The sequence below is a fragment of the Bidens hawaiensis genome, unplaced genomic scaffold, assembly GCF_021521415.1.
Source record: "Bidens hawaiensis isolate Kalapana, Puna unplaced genomic scaffold, B.hawaiensis_p1.1 tig00038129_1, whole genome shotgun sequence".
NCBI lineage: Eukaryota > Viridiplantae > Streptophyta > Magnoliopsida > Asterales > Asteraceae > Bidens > Bidens hawaiensis.
This window is the reverse complement of record NW_027496683.1, coordinates 125,479-145,542: the sequence shown is the minus strand read 5'-3', so window position 1 is coordinate 145,542 and position 20,064 is coordinate 125,479. Positions and strand designations below refer to the sequence as shown.

Sequence of the window (20,064 nt, the reverse complement as noted above, 5' to 3'; positions counted from 1 at the left end):
CGTAACATTTGAAGTCCCACACATCGGACCGGTTAATATTTGGAATAGCGAGTCACTGTTGAGTAGTACTACTGGGTTTGACAAACCCCACCCGACGTTAAGCTCAACTGGAGGTTGAGTGGGTGTAATTTTGGCTAACACTTACCATGGTCTGGATTGACCTGGTGACGGGCACTTGATAAACAGTCAGCTTCGGTCGCGAACCACTTAGCGATACTTGTTGTATAGATTAGCTACCTATCGATATATAATTTGACATAACACTATCTGGTAATGCAAAACACTTAAACGTCGTAACGAGGTTACGCAACACTTAAACGTCGTAACGAGGTTACGCAACACTTAAACGTCGCAACGAGGTTACGCAACACTTAAACGTCGTAACGAGGTTACGCAACACTTAAACGTCGTAACTAGGTTACGCAACACTTAAACGTCGTAACGGGGTTACGCAACACTGAAACGCCGTAACGAGGTTACGCAAAACGCTAAACGATTTATCTTATTTAACTTGTGAACTCACCAACCTTGTGTTGACACTTTTAGTATGTTATTCTCAGGTAGCCGAGGCGGGCGCGCGGTTTAGGAGCATACATTAATTGAAAACATCTTTATTCTGCAAACTTAATTTTAACAGTTACATTTGGTTTTAAGTCGTCCTGCGTGACGCAACTTTTGAATTAAGGTTTTACGCTTCCGCACTTATTTACATTTAAACGTTTTTCTTTGGTTTGATTATAACTAATGATTCCAATCCTGCCAGTTCACACCCTCTGACGGTAAAACTCCGTTAGTGGATTTTGAGGGTGTGACAGCCCGACCCCATCCAGGGGCTCTGCCCCTTGGACCCTGCTAGGGGCTGCCGCCCCTAGAACCCCGCTGCCAGGGGCGCTGCCCCCGGACCCCCGTTCGTTGTGGGTTATATAAAGATAGAAATACAAAATGAGTAGTAGTAGTTAATTGATACATGTAAATATTATACAGTTAGCCGTTCACAGCTCAAGAAGGGAATAACGATTAACGGAGAGCGTAACAGAATTCAGGTGAGTTTCTAGCCCCATTTATGTGTTATGTTTTCGGGGCTGTGTGCATACTCAATATGCTTGTTAATACGCTTATCCTAAGAGATAAGTGTATGCCTTATGTGAATAATGTGAAATGTATGAATGATTGCTTGATGGTACGTGAACGATCTTCGGATATTGCATGTACTGTCAGGATATAACGCTATATATAAGGTAAGTAAGATATGTATGCTTATGTGTATGAACGTGATAAAGTTAATAAAAGAAGGAAAGGATGGTTGTATGGTTACGAAAATGGTACCGAGCCCTAATAATACTCGAGGTATGATGTATGGCTGTATGGTAACAAAGGGGGAATCGAACCCTACTAATATTCGAGAACTAGGGAACCGAACCCTACTAATATTCGAGGAAAGAGGGTACCGAGCCCTAATAATACTCGAGGAAAGAGGGTACCGAGCCTTAATAATATTCGAGGAAGGGGGGTACCGAGCCCTAATAATATACTCGAGGAAGTAGGGTACCGAGCCCTAATAATACTCGAGGAATGTAAGGCGTAATGCTCTTTATAACGTAAGCTATGAAAGCAAGTTAATACAAAAGAAAGTATGAAAGTAAGAAAGTATGAAAGTATGATTGAAAGAATATAAGTTTATGTGTATTGTATAATGTATGATTAACTGGAACTCACTCAGCTTAGTATGCACGCAGATGAGTAGGATGAGGCAGCTCGCTTGAGGAGACACGTGGCACTGAATAATAGGCTGGCATCGGAAGACTCAAGACATTTAAGTTTAATGTTTTGTTCATTTTGAAAGACAAGATGTTGTTTTAAGACAAGATGTGATTTGCTAGGAAATCTTTACGAAAGTTTTTATATTCCGCGAATGTTTTAATTAACTCTGATATTTAGAACTGCGTTTATGAGTAAATCCAACACGAAAGTAGGGCTACCGGTAACGGGGCCTTACATTTATGAGGAGATTATGGAGCTTGAAAGAAGTATGAACTCTTGATATGTAATGATTAAGGATTTTGTATTATTTTGAATTATTAATGAAGTAGATTTGTAATATGATTGTGAAATTTGTATCTTCTTAATATTTTTGAATATTTAAATTGATGTCGGGACGTTTTGGTTTTTGTTTAGTGGAATCATTTATAATTTGCTAAATTAATGAAAATGGGCATTGTGGTGAAAAGATTTAGAGAAATCACACAAACTTAATCGTATTATAATCTGAACAAATAACTTGGGTTAAAATATATAATGAAACTGGAAAATTAATAAAAATACTAGCTAATGTGTAACTTACCATGCAATTTTTATGAAAGATTTATACTTTTCAAAGACTTATACTAAGTTCAGATATGGGTTACCAACCCATCTTCAGTTATGGGTTGTGTGTTATATTAACTAAGCAATTTTTATGAAAAATGACATTCATAAATTACACATTAAGTTCTACACTACCAATGAAAAGTGAATAGTGTAGGCTGGGGAATTGGTTGAAGTTATGGCTTATTAATTTTAAAAACCACAATTCGAATTAGTAATATATATATAAGAAAAAGATTAAGTAGTTTTTGAATTAGTGTGTCAATAACAAATTCTTGAACAAAAAAAACAAAACGGAAAAGATGAATTATGTAGCAAATATATGATTTGCAAAAAAACAAAAAAAGTTAAAACAATATATAATTAATTACTTTAAGCCGTCTCCTGAAAATTTGGTTTTACCATATATAAAACAGATACTCCATTTACTATTATACCCTTAATATTAAATAAACAATAAAAGAAAAGAAAAAAATCTGATTTGTTGGATTTATTTCTCGCACTTCTCGCTCTAAAAACACTTCTGAAATGAACCAAATCCTATATATATATATATATATATATATATATATATATATATATATATATATATATATATATATATATATATATATCATCCCACTTAATGAACAAATATCAACAATTAAATTGCGTTCCTCTAATTGTTTGTTTTCGGCTATTTGTTCATTAAAATAAAGACAACCGAACACGAACACGCTATGTTCGTGTTCGTTTAGTTCATTATAAGCCTAGCCCAAATTCATATTGTTTCAATAATATATATAAACTTTTTAGAAAACATCATTTAAACTATTTAGGAGGTTTCATGCTTTAGATATGCACCTTGGATAACTTTCTAACACGTTTGACATGTCGGTAAAATTATTGAATATTGGAACTAAAATTAAGGTACCTTTAACGGTGAATGCGGTATTTGATAAAATACATAAGTCTGAAAGAAAACAGAGGGAGAGTTAGCATCTCTTACTTCCAATCATTGCAGTTTCCGCAATCTATACAAGGAAACCAAACAAAAAATGGTCGTTAGCATAGATTAAAGATTAACTTGAGATGATGATATGCACAAACTAACGAGTTCAAACTTTTAGCATATGAACTTAGCACTTTATTGGATATCCTAGTGTCTGGATTGAATTGGGTATTCGACCAGTCAAAGTGTTGAAGCTCAAGTATCTACAATAAGAATAATTAAAGATAATTAACATGTTAAATTGCACTTTAAAGCTTCAATTGATAAAAAAGACTTACATACGCTTCAACGGCTCATCGTCTAGGTATTGAGCAAGTAAATAATTCCTCAAGCTCCTGCACTAGAAGTATATTAAACACATTAATCGTGTTTTTAACTCATTATTTTGGCTGTCATATGTTATCAACTTACAATCTCTTACTAGTAAATGATGTCATAGTATGTCCTTTGTCTCAGCAAAAATAACAATTAAAGATACAAAAACTTGATTCATGTCGGTTTTGATGGTTATAGAAACGTTGATAACCAAACCGACTCGCTACTTTCAGTATAAAAAAACACACAAACCGACCCATCGGCTTTTTCTACAGACTCATCACCTTCTAGTGTGATTTCTGCTCATTTTTAGATAAATAAATCTTTTCTTTTGTAACAACATATGTTATTGGATATTGGGAGTATACAAAAACCCAAAGATTGTTGACCAACACAAATATATAATATGAATTATATAAATCGCAAATATTAATTTAACATAAATTATTGAAATACTCGATACCTGTTTTTAAGGGATGGGCTTTTATGTAAATATACATGATGTTCCACATGAATTAAGACATTCGTGAATATATTTTGAAACAACACATCTACAATGAAAAATTGAACAGAATTATATGAGAAAGTGGAAACTAATGATAATATATGTCGCAAAATCAATTATTCAATTCATGTTTGATTTTACACACAAAAAGGTAACAGAAACTCACCTCCACCTTGTTAGTTGCATTTTGATTTGGTTATAAATTCAGGATTAGCAAATTAGTTGCCATTAACATATTCATCCGAAACCCTAAGAAGTGCATCTGCTGCGAGGGAGATTGTTTCCGAGATCAACGTTGACGTCATCACTTCACCAAATTTCCGTTTCCGAGAACCTTCAAACCTATTTGAGAACATTATTAAGCAAACCAGATTTTCATCCAAATCAAGAAGACAAGAACTATCTGCAGATCCAAACAACAAATATTATGCTATTTATAATTTTATAATTTACATGCACTTTACTAAACCTTACAAAAGCATTCATATGTTAATGAATACACAAGTGATTTACATGTTTGAATCTTCTTAATGTTAGTGCACGGTCTTGCGTCTTGAGTCTTTGTAATTATCGTTAACGTTTTGTTTATTATTTAATGTAATAATTAGTTAACTTATTATCTAGTTCGTTAAGTTAAGTCTAGTTCGCTAGGGGATGTTAGCGAACTAAGACATTAAATGTATTCCCTCCTGATTCGTTAGGGGATGTTAACGAATCAGGGGGTGTTTCGTTAACTTAATGTATGTAACGAAGGAGAGTCCGGTTCGCTAGGGGATGTTAGCGAACCAGATCCTCTTCTATATATAGTGAACCCCTGTTCACTGTTTACTAAAGTATTGAGAGTTAATTATCGAACCTCTGTCCAATTGTTCTCTCGATCTTCAAGCTAATATTATCGAATTACACTAACATATATATTGATAATACATATACATATACAACACTTAATCTATAGTAATTATGAGCTAGATCTATAAACGTATTAATTGGTTATTCACATATCTGAGATCTGTTATAGTTACTATTATTGATTGTTTAATCGGGTTCCAACACTTAATGATCACTATAAACAATAGATAAAATTCATAAAAGTTGCAAATGAAAAGCGAATCAAAATGGAGGCAAAAAAACTCACACAAGCTGTTTATCAAACACATGGTATGCATGTATAACATGCTCATTATTCAAATCACCTGATAATACAGTGGATGATAAATATAATATGAGCCCTAATTTATAGGTCTTATTACTTCAAAGTAGTGAAAACTCATAACAAATCAACATGAATAAATCTCGATTGGTAGTTAAATTAACAAATTATTAGCTATAAACAACATATATGAGCCCTAATTTAGTTGAATATTTGTTTTAAGTTGTCCCGATAAGAAATCCATACACAGAGTATAAGAGCCCTAATTTAGAGTTCTTAAAACAAATGAAATTAACATGAACGGATCTCGATTGCTAATTAGATTTAGAAATTAACAGCTGTAAACATACCTCGATTCCGTTTATCATCCACTGTGTAATGGATCCATAGCTCAAATTCGTCAGAAATTGACGCAATCTGTTACCGCATTGAAGAACGCATTTGTCACACCCGACCAAAAGCGAAACATGCCCGGGTGTAATGTATTGATTGAATAATAGCTCAAAAGACACTAATTAAAGCGACAATAATTATTTAATTTCATTAACATTAAAACAAGTATACAAAATCAATATACAGAATAAATACATCATACTTTTTGGGTTTAGAATAAATATCCTATGGTAAAACTAATATCTTCAATCTTGATCAATGTAAATAACTTGTACCTGTAGCATGTATAAAAAAAGAGTTTGTCAACACGAATGTTGGTGAGAATACATAAGTTTTAGTTTTGTATATATATATATAGAGAGAGAAATCACAATTCATATGTAAATGATGAGTATTACAATTCATATGAAAATGTAAACACTAAATAGATGTGGATCCGTTCTTATTTATACGAAATCAAAGTACTTGGGTAAGTGTATGATCATACTAGATGAGGATGAGATACCAACCACCAAACATAAAATAAACAATTAAACACATAGAGTATTATCATAGAGCATGCAATAATCACACATAAACATATATTGAATTATGTTTTGAATGAATTCGGTCAAAACATAAGTAATTTAAATTCGGTATACATGCTACCCCCAAAATGTGTAAAGATAAAAAGGGGTATGTAAACTCACCTTGAAGGTAAGGGAGATGCTAACGAGGAGGCGGTTAAAGCAAACAAGTTAGTAAATTCCACGGAGAGTCTCAACGATAAGTCCTAATTAAAGTTATAATTAAGTAAACAATTTAACGACACAAACGAACAAGAAAAAAACATGATGGGTTCATAACGGATTTGGGATCGATAAGGCATTAAATATATTTTACGTTACTTATATAAGAGTTGAATTAAAAGCGTAAATGATATAAATATTTACACAAGTTACTTATCTATTTTTGGACAATAATTTGTTAAATAGATGTATCATATAATTATTTGTATACATATCAAACGAAAACTCATTTTTTAAGTTTTAGCGACGAGAGGTATGCTTAGACGAGTAAAAATTGTTTCTAGTTTATTTATTAATTAATTTATTTATAAAGTTAGGTTAAGCCGAAAACTATATTGATTTTTATAATTCTATATGTGTGTGGATGTGTGTGTGTGTATCTCCACATACAAAAGTTCTAAATGAAAAATTATTTTATAGTTTTGTTGGTGATCGGATCGTTTAAACGACCAAAGAAATATATATTTTAAAATAATAAAAAAATGGTTTAAATAAAGAGGAGAAAGAAGAAAGAAAAAAAAAGAAATAAAACAGGGCTGCCCATGGACTCGAAACTGGGTCTCGGGGTGGCTGGGTTTTAACGGGGGTGCTCCAACCAACTGGGCTAGTGGTTCACTTGGTTAAAGTATGATACAACAAGATATTTAAACAAACACTGAAACAGATCCCAAATCCACAAGAACCCTAAATCGCTAAATCCCAATTGGAAGTCAATTGCCCTTTGTCAATTAAAATTGATAAAGGGCTTTGATTACTCGCCTAATTCCGATCCAGAATCACCATTTAATTACCTGAATCGTGTTCGTATTGATGGGGAACGACACCTAGGGTTTTACGGCTGAACACGAGATTAAAATCAAAGATACACTGCTTCTGAGTTACGATTGAGTTAGGGGTTGTATCAGGAATGTAGTAAGGAATGTGTGAGACGATTTAATCGAATTATAGGTGCGTATTTATAGCATTGCGAGGTCTAGGTCAGCCGCGGTTTATAACTGATTGGTTTGGTTGTTAATTACGTTATTATGGTATGATTTAGACGCGTTTTGACCAATTAACAACTTGCCAATAACAATTCCATGATTCCTGGCGTGCATTTCGGGTCAAGAAAGCAAGGGGTGCTGCTCGACGGGAAGAAGGAAAGAAGAAAAGAAAAAAAAATTAAATAACTTTTAAATAAATTGCATTTTGGTCCCTGGTCTATAGATGTGGATTCAAAAGTGGTATTAAGTTACTTAGGGGGTATTATTGCATATAGTTTTTAGTTATTATCAATAAATAAATAAACGAAGTATATATACTTAAACAAATGCGGGAATTTATTAGTAACGAACGTTCGGATAATAAATGAGGCAAAAGAAAAATAAACGGGTCGGGTTTTCGGGTTTTAAATTTGACGAATGTTACAGCATTGCCGTCGGATATTTTCAGAGCTCAATCGAAGAAGAAAATGGTGCAGCTAAAGTGACGAGATTTGGTTACTGAGATATGAATATTGAAGAATGTGCAGCCGCCAGAAATTTGCTAGAGTTAGTCGGAGAAGATGACGAGAAGGTCGCCGGAACTGGAGCAGTCCGTTACCGAATCTAGAGCGATGTACTGATGGCGAGGGATCTGGCTTTTGTGAAATAGGATTAGATTGTGAATTTCATTAGGGATTGATGGCCAGGGATCTGGCTTTGAATCAATTTTTTCAAAGTGTGGCTCTAGATTCACACAATTTTATTATCCGTTTTACTATTTGTCTTAAAATGAATAAAACAATAGAGAACAACACCAATTTTTTATCCATTTGCTACCGGGTCATAATGGTTGCAAAAATTCCGACCATTTAGAATGAATGGTTGCAAAAACTCCGACCGTCTAGCCTCCGGTAGCAAAAATTTCGACAACCTAGCCTACAATAGCAAATATTCCGATCGCTTAAATGAACGGTTGCAAAAACTCCGATCGTCTAGCCTCCGGTAGCAAAATTTCCGACCGCCTAGCCTACAATAGCAAATATTCCAACCGCTTAAATGAACGGTTGCAAAAACTCCGACCATCTAGCCTCTGGTAGCAAAAATTCCGACCGCTTAGCCACCGAAAAAAAACATTTGCAAAAACATCGACTGCTTGGCTACCGTGTCAAGTAACTACGCTTTTCGGTAGCAAATTTGCTAAATCGGTCGCTAAAATTGCCACCGCTTTTTTTTCGGTAGCAAATTTTGTTAGCAATTGCTCAATTTTCTAGTAGTGCATTGTTGCTCCCATCGATTCCGTCTACCATCACCGTTCAACAAGCCGTCACCGTCCACCGTCGCGAATATCAGCGGTACCGTTGTGAACAACATCTTCTTCTGTCATGACCATCAATCGTTGTTTACAGGTCTGTTGATCAAATTGACAAACTAAAATTGAAATTGTTGAACCTAATTGATTAATTAACCTTGAAATTGATTCAGTTAATCATCAATTTAAGGCTTCAGTCGATCAATTTTGAGTGATGGGTTGAATGTATCAGGATTTAAGCCTAAGCCTAAACGTTTTAGGGTTTTTGCCTGAACGTTTTAGGGTTGAGATTTTGGCTTGAAGGTATTAGGTTTGTTAACACTGAACGTATTTCGCGCACCTAATGTACGTTAAGCAATTATTGTACGTTAACGCACCCCTATATATATATATATATATCGTTTTTTTGGGTAAGGATCCTAAGAGAACCCTTTGCAAATTGAGAACTTTGAGAACCATTTTGGATCACTAAAAACACCTTTAAAAAATCATAAAACAAAAAATAATAAAAATTTTTAAAAAGTAAAAAAAACCAAAATTCTTATATTTCAATCCGGTTTCATTAAAAAAAACAAAAAAAAAACGTCGTATTATACACATATGTATAATTTTATATAATCTTTAGTTACGTAATATACACATATGTACAGTATCATTTATCTTAAATTATACACATGTGTACAAAAAAAACATGTAAATGTACATATATGTATATATTATACATATGTGTATATAATTTAGCTAAACCGAGTTTTTTTTATTTTTTTTTATGAAACCGGGATGATAAAATAAGAATTTTGGTTTTTTTATTTTATTGATTTTTGTGTTTTTTTTATTTTATGATTTTTTTTATTTTTGAGGTTTTTGTGGTCTTAAATGGTTCTCATAGTTCTCAATTTTAAAAAAATTCTCTCATGATCCTAATCCTATATATATGTATATTATATATATATTAGATAATCGTCAGATTAGAGCATTCCTAAGACATTCCCCATTCCATGCAAATCAATCATATAATGGTGGTGACAATGGGCGGAGCCACGGAAGCCGGTACCGGCCTGTATGAGTGGGAACACCTGCCCACATCCTTTGTTACCAAGATAAATGAAGCCACCGCAGGAAGTAGTTTCCAAAATGCCATTCTGAACAAAGAAGAAAATGGACCAGGCGTAGGAAGGTTGGAATTTGGGTCGGGAAGGAGGAGGAACACCCCTCCGCTCATTTAGGTATCAAAGAAAGATGAGCAGGTGACAGGATGGTTACCACCACCATAAAACACCACTCCGTCTCATTCCCATCCATATACCCCATCTCCATAATTTTAAGGAAAACCAACACTAATTCATTAGTACCCCAAATTCAAGCAACAAATTACCCTCTTCATCTTCGAAATGTTCAACCTAGTCTTAATCATCAATGCGCAAGCAAATTCTCATGGTCACTTGTCTTTGTCTTCAATCATTACTATCGGTCCACGTCCCGGTGGGAAATCTCTAGCCACATCGATCTTCTTTTTCTTGAAACCCGCGTCAGCGTCACGTTAGTCGACTCACTAATTTTGGTGGAAAACCCTTTCATTCAACCTTATAAAAATGTACAACGAACCACTTCATAAGTTTTGTGAATTCGCACTATAGGCGATCTTGTAATTCTGACTCGTGAGAGTATTCATTTGTAGAATGTTCAAGTATGAGACAACTTTCAATATATGAACTATTTACCAAATCATATGAATTACCCGATCAGACATTTTTATATTGAAAGCATTTCGTACTTCTACAGACTTCATTTTGATCTAAGTGATCAAAATAATCTTCCAGACAGGCTTTCTGTTTCGCGAAACTTTCATCTTACAGATAGGCTTTCTGTTGATGGTATTATCTCCAAGATCGATCGAATCAAATAAATCCATAATATATACCAACAAAATGACAATTTGAAATATGAATTGAGAAACGAAATAAGAAACACACATTACACATGTGTAAACACAGTTATTTTTGTTTTCAATAAACAATAATAATATTGAACAAAAGGATACAATTACAAAAAAGAGGCATGGTACAAAAGTTACGCTACCACCCTCTTTTGAATGACAAAACCGATTCTACTGAAAACAAAGTTATAGTTCTTTGGCGTCGAATAGTTACTGTACACGACCCGCTGAACTCTTTTTAGAAACTTAATAGCTTCGGATGCAAGAGACCCAAATATATCAAAAGCAAAAGGAATGAAGTCGTGTTGATTCTCGACGGGTTTTGGGACGGGTTTAGGATAGACTTTGATAATCAGGTACAGGTTTGGATTACCTAGACACATCCTAAATGCGTGCCACTGCCATCCCTACAACAAACTGATATATGAATGAGATACAAAATAAGAAACACACTACACATGTGTAAACAAAGTTACTTTGGATTTCTTGTTTGCGAAAATACAAATCAACACATAATGATTGTTTTTGTCTCGATCACACAATTCGGTGATGGTAACTGCACAAGGACATCGTTCCGTCATATAAAAAAAATAATAATAATGACTGGCTCGGTTTGATACCCTACGGCCGAAACTGAATACATGATGTTTAAATACAAATCTTGACCCAATAATTAAATAAATAGAGACTTGCCCAAACTAATTAATAATAGTAACTTATGCAAGCCCAAAGGAATAATGGATCAATATCAATTTTAATATCAACTAGTATTAAGCCCCCGTGTTGCGATGGGGGGCGTAAAACCATGAAAAAGTAATGTGAAAATGTTTTATTCAAGCTGTTTGTTGAGGGGTGGACCAGTGCTTTGCATCGAAACTATTATTCTGTGTTCCAGAGTTTAACTTAATGATAGAAAGGAAAGGAAAGGTGGAGAAAGAGAGGGTGGTGTTCCTGAGATTTTTTTTAGGGAAAGCATATAATAGTGTGTTTCAGAGTTTCATTAAAGGAGAGAAAGGAAATGAAATAGAGTGAAATATAGAGAGAAAGAAGAGTAACTTGTTTCTTTCCAAAATGGAAGGAATAGGATGGAAAAGAAAGGAAAAGAAAATGAAGGGTAAGAAAGAAAATGAATGGAATCGAAATGGTTTCTTTTCCTTTCCATTCTTTAGTTAAGTAAACTCGGGAACACAGCGTTAAACCTAACGAAGATTAGATGTGAAACGTTCAGTCATACACGCATGTTGCGGCGTGTTTACGTGCAAATATTTAACTGAACGTAAATAATATAAAAAAAACCAAAAAGTTTGTATTTTATATATGCATGTGAAGTAATGATACAATCCCTTGAGCTAGAATTACAACTCTTTAAGCTTAAAAAAATGGGTACAACCCCTTAAGTGGGGGGGGGGGGGTGGGGGTTGGGAATGGTCGCCAAGTTCGGTTTTGGATGGATTTGTGGTTGGGTTCGGCGCCGATTATGGACAAGTATCCGTCCTTATATGCGGTAGAAAAACATAAAAATGTCTTGTTAGCAGATCGGTTGGTGGTCACTGGATCCTCTCGTCGCATTGTGTGGGATTGGCTTAGAGCTCCTTGCTCCCATCAGGAGGTGATCGAGAAGCAAGAGTTGGAAGATCTCCTTCAAGGGGTGGTGATGGTTGACCGTGAAGATTCATGGTCTTGGGCAGTTGGTAGCTGCAAAGAGTTCGAGGTTTCGTCGATTAAAAGTTGGATGGTGCGGTCCGTTGTGGATGCTGGGAGTTTCGGTTTTCAATGGAGCGATTGGGTCCCGAAAAAATATAATATTTTCATGTGGAGGGCCGTTCTGGATTCTCTTCCAACCAAGGAGGCTTTAGCTAGACGTCATTTGCATTGTGATGATCATAGTTGCGCTTTATGTGAGAGTAATGAGGAATCGCTCGAGCACTTGTTAACCGGGTGTTTCATTTCTATGGCCGTTTGGAATGCGATTGGTTCATGGTGCAACATACCTAGATCTTTTGTTTTCCATGTCAATGATCTGGTGGAAGTGCATAAGGTTAGTGGTGCGACGGAGAACAAGAGATTGATTATTCATGGCATTGTCATCATTACTTGGTGGAGGATTTGGCGGGCTAGGAATGAAAAGATTTTTTCGGGCAAGAACACTAAGGTGGTAGAAATGGTTGCGGATATAAAATCTTTGGGTTTTCTTTGGTACAAAAATAGATCTAAGATAGGGGTAGTGGATTGGAAAAGATGGTGTTTATTTGATGTAACGTGATTGTTGTTTATGGTATTTGGCTTTCGGCGTCTTTCTCCGTCTTGGTGATAGTCGTTGGTGGTGTTTGTTTTTTATGAAAGTCAATTTTCAAAAAAAATATATATATATAATAATATCCAATAATAAAGTACTAATTAAGGCATGACATAAACTTGAGTGGGAGTATTTCCCCAATTTTCGGAGACAAATAGGAACAGCCTATGTTCCTCTGAATTATACATAAGTATTGCAATAAATCAAATTGCAAGTATCTAATGCACGATATATCATGTGCCAAAATTTTGTATAAAACAATGATTTCATATTTTCATTACTAGCAAAATCAGCGTGCTCCCACATGTTATGATTATTTTCGTTCAATTATGGGGAAATCAGAATTCAGAAATATGAATGTTGAGATTGGCATAAGATCCTGTCCATACACATCTTTGCTAGCTTCAAATGGATCTGTATTTTTATCTGAAGACAATAAGTCTAAACCTTTATTGTATTGATTAATAAGTTGTTGTGATTACTGGATTACAAATAACCCTTATTTATAACTATACAATTACTTGTTAGACAAGAATAGGAGAAAAACTAACTCAAAAACCCCCTAGGTTTGTAAGTACGACAACTAGGTCCCCGCACTTACGCAAGATTACACTAACAATCACCCCCTAATCTTGTGACACCGATGAAGCTTCGCATCTCGTTAAACTTCAACCGTGGCAACGCTTTTGTAAGGATGTCTGCTCTTTGTAAATCTCCACTGACATGCTCCACCTTGATTTGCTTGACATGCAGCCGATGTAGTTGCCATAAATTCAGCCTCACATGATGATAACGCCACCGTTCTTTGTTTTTGAGAAACTCATGATATCGGTGATGTACCATAGTAGAAAATCAAACCTGATGTACTCCGACCATCATCCATATCCACCGCACGACTACTATCACTATACCCGTGCAACATACTGTTTCCGCCTCTCGAGTAAGTAATACCAAAGTCTAGTGTACCTCTTAGATATCGGAGAATATATTTAACTGCTTGAGCATGAGCTTAAGTTGGTGATTGCATGAATCGACTCGCATAACCAACCGAGTAGCTCAAATCGGGTCTCGTATGAGTTAAATACCGCAAGCTTCCGATTATCTTTCTATAACCAGTCGGATCTACCTTCGAATTTTCATCTTCCTTTGACAACTTTAAGCCCGGTTCCATAGGAAATTGAGTCGAGTTACATTCCCAAAGACTTGCTTCTTTTAGGATCTTCGTTGCATAACCACTTTGCTTTAACGTTATCCCACGATCGCTTTGCTTCACTTCGATCCCGAGATAGTAATGCAACAACCCGAGGTCTCTCATCTCGAACCTTGACTCCATTTGTCTTTTGAAATTTGAAATTTCTTGCACACTTGTACACGTGACTATCAAATCATCAACGTAAACTCCAACGAGTAGTAGCCTTTGACTGGAACACCGTTTGTAAACCGCTTGTTCTTGTTTACATCGAGTGAAACCGAGTTCTTTTAACGACCCGTCTAGTTTAGTATTCCACGCCCTTGGAGCTTGGCGTAGACCATATAACGCTTTAGCCAACTTGTACACTTTTCTTTCTTCACCTTTCTTAACGAACCCATCCGGTTGAAACACATACACCTCTTCTTTTAAATCACCATGAAGAAACGCGGATTTTACATCCAAGTGATGAACTTCCCAACCTCGGTTTGCTGCTAACGCGAGTAAAAGTCGAACGGTTTCGATTCTCGCCACTGGTGCGAAAACCTCTTCGAAATCGATCCCATATTTCTGAACATACCCCTCAGCTACGAGTCGGGCCTTGTACTTGGTTATTTTCCCGGCTTCATCTCTTTTGATTTTATAGACCCACTTTAAACCTATCGGTTTTACTTTGGGTGGTGCTTCGACTAACCGCCATGTCATGTTTCCTTCTATCGACTCGATCTCCGCTTCCATTGCTTTTCTCCAATGTTTTTCGTTATTCGCTTCACGAAAATTTGCCGCTTCATCATCGAATAATAGGAGATTTACCTCGTCGGTTGTCGGGTCTTGCTCGGCGGGTGTCGGTATACCTTCAACCAGAAAGTCGCTAAATTTCTTGGGTAAAATCGTCTTTCGAGTAGTTCGACGCGGTTGAATTACTTGTAACGGTTCTTCGTTTAGGCTAGTGTCGTGCCTAGTCGGGCTTACGGGTGGGCTGCCACCTTCTGAATTTGACGACTCACTTCCGTTTCTAATACGAACCAACTCACCGGTATCATGACGGTCTACGGACCCAGTGTCAAGCCCGGATGTCACCTGCTCCGATTCGGGTTCAATATCGCACCTAACAATAAACTCGGTCCATTCAGGACCCTTTTCGTCCTCTTGTTTGTCAATATCGGCCCACCGTACCTTTTACACTCGTCAAACTTGATGTAATAACCCGGTTTTTCTCATTTTGATTTACGAACTAGAACCTGACCCGTTTTGTTATTCGGATTATTTTGATCAATAAAGTTAGTGCATGTTTATTACTTAATCGTTATTTATTAATAATTGTATGGTATATTATTATCCATTTTATTCATCTAACCCGTTTATATTTGGATCCAAACCCAACCCGAACCCAAATTGATTTAATTATCAACCCTAACTTGTTCTTGAGCCCAAATCCATCAACCAACGCCTAATTAGGTGTTCCTAAACCCTAATTCGCATCTAGCCGGCCATAATCCCTCATTCAATTAAGTTTAGAAGGTTCTAGAACTTGGGCCGTAGCTTATTATCCACGTTATAAACCCTAATCTCGTTTTCTATATAAACGATGATAATTTTACAGTTAAACTCACACCTAGCTTCCTTAAGTCGTCGCCTTCATTAGCCCTAAACTTAATTATATTAAATTTGCCGTTTTCTAGCCCGCTCGTAAGCATTTGTGGCCGGAAACTGTGGGATCTCGTTCACCTTCAATTATAACGCGTTAAGGTAATATTATTATATGGTTTTGGTCGGATTTAAATGGGAATTAAAAGCCCTAAACTTAATCAGTCGTACCTAAACCCGATTTCCCAGTTTCAAAAATTAGGGTTCATGTTCAACTTTGTTCAATATGTTCTGTTTATTAAGTTTTGGTTATGGTTTATATATGCGATGCTGGTTAGCCTAGCTGGGTAGTTCACTTGAGTCATGGGGGGCAGGTCGTGGGTTTGATCCCCTGCCACCCCAAATCTTTATTGATTTTTGTTATTATTCCTTTCTAAAACCTTAATTAAGTATATTATTAATATTAATAATCAAATAAAACTATTTTATTGAAAACCGACTTTATGATACTTGTTTTCTCTCGTTTACGTTCGTGTAGATATGCATAAGTAAGCATATATGGTTATATATATAATAACATAAAAACTAATATTTTGATATATAAATATATGTAAACAAGTAAATTATATATATATAAATATATTTATATAATTTAAATTGACAAACTAATAATATTTTTTTAGATGTATTTTACTTTTATATTTTATATACTTTATAAAACTAACAATATCTTAAGATGTGTTTTACTTTTATTTAAATAAACTAATGATTTTGTATACAATATCTTTATATATATATTATGATTAAAAAAGAATATATATTAACTTAATTATCGAGCTTTCGTATTTGATCTAGTTTGTTAACTTAGCATATTCGTATTCTATTTTACTTTATAGGCTTTATCGTCAACGCTTGATTTTCCGCACTCTTATTATCTCAATCACCGTTGTTCGCCTATCGAGGTGAGTACCACATTCCCCTTTTTACTTATTTTCCACGTTTTGGGGACATATGCGTAAATATATTTCTCATATATACTTATACTTAAAACTGCAACTTTGTCTTATGTGTTAACAACTTATACCTTACTTGTTTATGTGCTTATTTGCTTTGTATGCTTTCGCATTCGGAGAGGTCCAACATAATCTCAGTCTAGTATGATCATACGCCAATCGTTAGCCTTTGTGCTTCTCGACATCTCAGTTATACTTGCTCATTTGGTTAATTTATTATTCTCATATGACTTGTTGCAACTACATATTTTTGTTATATACTATATGTACATTTAAACTTGTGTATTGCTCACTCAACCTTGTTTTGACAAACTATATTATTTTCAACGCATATGCAGGTTATTGTGTGACGTGATTATCAAGATTGTTTGAAGCAACTTAGGATGCATGTTAGAGAAAAGATACAAGAACTTAATTTTGAATGTTTAATGTAATTGTTTATTTATAACTTTGATGTACATGAATATTTGTTTGAAATAATTAAATAGATATTGAAACTTATATTGTGCATGATAGTAACCTTTGAAAAGCTGTGAGCAATAAGTTCGCCCCGGCATTTCCGCCGTAGGTTGGGGTGTGACACTTGACATCCCGCGTAACGTGTACTCGTCTTTTGATCGGATCAAACATACGGTAGGCTTTTGTTCCAGGTTGAGTACCTAAGTGAATCATCACAATGCTTCGGTCGTGCAATTTCTTTTGACCGGTACCAAGGACTTTGACATACCCCATGCATCTGAACACTTTAACGTGTGAAAGGTTCAGTTTCCTTCCTTTTAAACACTCGTATGGAGTCGAATCCTCCAACGATTTTTTTGGTGACCGGTTTAGTAAATAAACCGAGTGATGAACCGCTTCTCTCCATAGCTCTTGTGGTAGTGACATCGCCTTTAACAAACTTCGAGTCGTACCAAGTATGGTTCGGTTTCTTCTTTCAATCACTCCGTTTTGATGTGGGGTGTACGGAGCCGTAAACTGATGTGCCACACCTATACTTGAAAAGTAATCTTCCAACACATGGGATGTAAACTCACCCCCATTGTCGGTGCGTATGGTTTTGAGTTTCTTGCCCGTTTCGTTTTCCTCCCTTTTCACGAAATCTATGAGTAAGCCCGCAACTTGGTCTTTCGTCTTTATCGTGAAAACCCACATATAGCGGGTGTAGTCATCAACAACAAGCAAAAAGTATCGGTTGCCACCATGTGTTTCGGGAGTAATCGCGCCACAAATATCGGCATAAACGAGCTCGAGCGGTACCTTTGCACAATAATTAGATTCTTTCGGGATATCCTATCTTGTTTGTTTGCCTAGCATACATGAATCACAAATTTGCATCAGGTGTTCGATTCTTGGCACTCCATCCGCGAGTTTCGAGAGATCCCGAAGGGCATCGAAATTCAAATGCCCCAATCGAGCGTGCCATATCCATGCAACATTATGCAAATTGACTTGTAAGCATACCGAAGAAACAACCTTTAAATTAATTTTATAAACCCGATTAAAGGAACGAGGTACCTTGATTAGAAGTCTTCACGACCTTCTAATATATATAATCCCATAACAGTCTGATTGCCAATTTTCTCAGTTGCTGGCCCACAATAACTAACCGCAAGACTATTGAACCATGTTTTCCGACTACTCACCTCGTCCACTCTAATCGCTGGCAACGGACCTAAAACTATTCTTACAAAATTCTCCATCCATTCCAGCTTTGTCCCCTGCTTCGCCGCCCTTTCCTCTGCAATATTTTTGTCATCGGTCTTGTATGCCGATTTCCAACCAGTTCCGGTGTAGGATGTTGAATTGTCATCATCGCCTGCTATTTTGATATACTTCAATCCATGTTCCTCCATTTTCGCGATGAAATCCGGGTGTTTCTCTTTCATCTTTTCATATACGATATGACTCAAAACTATCGGAGTTTCTCCACCAATTCTTGGTTCTTCTTCGCAAAAGAAAAATAACTTGGTGGGGGGATTCGGAAGCTGTTAAACGCAAGTTTAGTTACAGATAAACACATAATAATGACTGTGTTGATAATCAAGTCCCAGATCGATAATCAAACATGAATTAAACGACTAACTCTCGTTTATATTAATCAGAAAATATAATTCAAAAAACTGATTACAACACTCAAACCCTAACTCGGTTTAACTCTTGATGAACCCTAACTCGGTTACATCTAGATGAACCCTAACTCGGCTACATCTCGTGTGAGTCTCTAGATGAACCTTTAACTCGGTTACACTTTACACCCCAATTTATAATGTCTAACCATAACTTGGTTTATATAGACTAACCTAACTTGCTAGCCAAGACATTACCAATTATAATTACGATACAATTAGAAAACATAACGTAACTAGAAAACATAACCAAGTAACCAACTATGACCTACTTGTCATTATTGATCCCTCAAGTTCACTGAATTGTGACTTGGAGTCTGAAATTACTAATAGGGTTACATAAACCTCTATATACAGATATATACGAGAGATTTGTTAATGATAAACTAGCAGGAATATTGATTTGTTCATATATATATAGAGAGAGAGAGAGCGCCATGGAACTTACATAAGCCATCTCGTGATGAAAAGGAATTTCCTTATCGAGGGGGCTTTCGTTTGCGGTGTAAACGCGGCCAACGACCTGCGTTCGAGGGGCTACACCGCCAGAGTAACTCAATTCCGGGAAGCCGAAAGCTTCAACCACGCAGTTGAAGTCGGAAGGAGATATAACCGGGAAACCTCGGAAGAGAATAGCACCCCTTTTGAGGAGAAGAGACTCCAACCATGGGTTATGAGCTCTGATCGCATCTTCGAAAGCTGTCTTCTCTGGGGATATACCGCCGGGAATAGAACTCCGTCGTCCTGAGGTTTTTGCTCAGGTAGATCAACCTCTAGGAAGGATTTTTGCGTGGCCATATAATTGGCTTGTTTTTTTAGAATTTTATATTACTATTGACAATAATTTATTCTAGTATAAAATAATAATAATGGTAGTTGCCGCACACAAAATTGGAAAAAAATGAAATTGTGTGAGTGGGTAGTCTGCAAGCCTGCCCTGTTTTTCATTTGGGTCCTACTAAGAGAGTGGAGACAAACACTATATACAAACGAAACCTTACAAATATCTCCGGTTAATTTCTACGTTCTCTCAAGCCACTATTTTATTTGTAAATAGATGGGTCTTATGCATTTGACTCGGATTTACGGATATGGGTCTCATTAAACCCAAATAGCCCTTAAACAGATTATACCATCTCA

General features: G+C 35.8%; 1 pseudogene across 1 annotated transcript in view; it reads right to left on the bottom strand.

Moving 5' to 3' along the window:
- The window catches only part of LOC143590055 (clavaminate synthase-like protein At3g21360), a 49,263-nt pseudogene extending 29,541 nt beyond the window's left edge, over nt 1-19,722 (bottom strand). Inside the window, exons 1-2 of the transcript XR_013145398.1 lie at nt 19,373-19,722; nt 18,388-18,783 (exon numbers count right to left, since the gene is read on the bottom strand). The product of XR_013145398.1 is annotated as a clavaminate synthase-like protein At3g21360 (transcript). The remainder of the gene's footprint in view (nt 1-18,387; nt 18,784-19,372) is intronic.
- Between the last annotated feature and the right edge of the window lie 342 nt (nt 19,723-20,064).